The 2,479-nt window shown below is 46.1% G+C and overlaps 1 pseudogene; it reads left to right on the forward strand.

Moving 5' to 3' along the window:
- Positions 1-54: 54 nt before the first annotated feature.
- Positions 55-2,016, forward strand: LOC103583918 (annotated as a pseudogene).
- The last annotated feature ends 463 nt before the right edge of the window (positions 2,017-2,479 follow it).

The raw sequence follows: 2,479 nt of genomic DNA on the forward strand, positions 1-2,479 counted from the left end.
CGCCATCCCCTCCCCCACCTCTTCCAGCGCTGCAGAGCCCTACAAGTCCCCGTCATGCACGAGTGCATTTCCATCCACATCGACCAGGCTGGTGTCCAGATTAGCAGTGCCTGCTGGGAGCTCTGCTGCTTGGAATACAGTATCCAGCCCAATGATCACATGCCAAGTGACAAGCCCACTTTCAGAGATGACTCCTTCAACACCTTCTTCAGTGAGGCAGGCACTGGCAAGCATGTACTGAGGTCAGCATTTGTAGACCTGGAAGCCATGGTCATTGATGAAGTTCACACTGGTGCCTACCGCCAGCTCTTCCACCCTGAGCAGCTCATCACAGGCAAGGAAGAAGCTACCAATAACTATAACTGTGTCCACTACACCATTGGCAAGGAGATCATTGACCTTGTCTTGGACAGAATTTGCAAGCTGGCTGACCAGTGCACAGGTCTTCAGGCCTTCTTGGTTTTCCAGAGCTTTGGTGGGAGAAGTGATTCTGGGTTCACCTCCCTGCTGATGGAACATCTCTCTGTCTATTATGGCAAAAAGTCCAAGGTGGAGTTCTCCATTTACCCAGCCCCACAGGTTTCCATAGCTGTAGTTGACACCTACAACTCCATCTGCACCATCCACACCAGCCTGGAGCACTCTGATTGTGCCATCATATGGACAATGAGGCCAACTGTGACATCTGTCGTAGAAACCTAGACACTGAGCCCCCAACCTATACTACTCTTAGTTGCCTTATTAGCCAGCATGTGCCTTCCATCACTGCTTCCCTCAGATTCAATGGAGCCCTGTGTGTTGATCTGACATGATTCCAGACCAACCTGGTGCCCTGTCCCGACATCCACTTCCCTCTGGCCATGTATGCCCCAGTCATCTCCGCTGAGAAAGCCACCATGAACAGCTTACTATAGCAGAGATCATCAAGCTTGCTTTGAACCAGCCAACTGAGTGAAATGTGACCCTCACCATGGTAAATACACAACTTGCTGCCTGTCTGTCATACTGTGGTGATGTGGTTCCCAAAGATGTCAGTGCTGCCACTGTCACCATCAACCCCAAACATAAAATCCAGCTTGTAGATTGGTGCCTGTATTAGTCCATTGCTGTTGCTTATAACAAAATACATGGATCTGGGCGATTTGTAAGAAAATGAAATTTACTTCTTACAGTTCTGGAGGCTGGGAAGTCCAAAGTCCAGGGAACACATCTGGTGGGGGTCTTTGGTGGTGGATTTACAGCAATGCAGGGGTCTCACATGGCAGAAAATGGCAGAGCAGAGAGAGAGAAAGAGAGATAAAGAGATTCTCACGTGCTCATCTTTTAAAGCCCCCAGAACCACGCCCCTGACCACCATTATTAATCCATTCATTAGGGCATGGTCATCAGAATCTAATCACCTCTTCAAGGCCCCATGCTTCAACTACCATAATAGGATTTCCCACCCTCAACAGTTACAGTGGGAAGGGGAGGAAGGTTGGGGGATAATTGGGTGGGGACGCAGGGTACAAAAGTAATTTCCGGTAATGGGTATGCCCCCAGTATGAATCTGGCCCTCATATCATGGGCACGGGGGGTGACAATTAGCTTTGTATCTCATGAATATTCTTAATAAATAAAAAATAAATAATAATAAAAAGTTTTTTAAAAAGTTAAGCTTCTAATATATTCATTCTGGGGACACAATTCAGTCAGTCCACAGTAGTGCCATACTTGCTTCAAGGTTGGCACTGATTACCAGCATCCCACCGTAGTTCCTGGTGGAGACCCGGCCAAGGTACAATGAGCTGGATGTATACTGAGCAACCCCACAGCCTTTGCTGAGGCCTGGGCTCACCTGGACCACAAGTTTTACCTGATGTACACCAAGTGTGCCTTTGTTCACTGGCACGTGGGTGTGGGATGGAGGAAGGAGAGTTTTCAGAGGCCCATGAGGATGTGGCTGCCCTTAAGAAGGATTATGAGGAGGTTGAAGCTGATAGTGCTGAGGGAGAGGACGAGGGCAAGGAGTATTAAACTGTCTGCTGCAATTTTACACTCCAGTGTCTTGAGACTATCTTATTTCTGTTCTGTGAAACTGTCCACTGTGGCCCTAAACTATCAATAAAAGTGATGTTTCAATTTTAAAAAAATTGTTTGGTAAATGTTGTAAATTCAGTTAGCCATATGTCAACATAAAATTACTGATGAATGATCTAGATAAAAGGAATGTAAGTATTTTCTGTAAAGGGCTAGGTAGTAAATACTTCACATACCATGAAATATTATTCTTTGATTTTTCTTAACCTTTTAAAAATGTAAGAATTATTCTTAGGTCTTGGACCATACAAAAACAGGTAGTGGGAGGCTGGCCGGTTAACTCAGTTTGTTAGAGTGTGGTGCTGATAACACCAAGGTGCAGGGTTTGATCCCTATACTATCCAGCCACCCCCTAAAAAATAGGTGGTAGGCTGGATTTGGACCATGAGTCATAGTTTAC

This window comes from Galeopterus variegatus, unplaced genomic scaffold (assembly GCF_000696425.1).
Source record: "Galeopterus variegatus unplaced genomic scaffold, G_variegatus-3.0.2 Scaffold30360, whole genome shotgun sequence".
NCBI classification, from domain to species: Eukaryota; Metazoa; Chordata; class Mammalia; order Dermoptera; family Cynocephalidae; genus Galeopterus; species Galeopterus variegatus.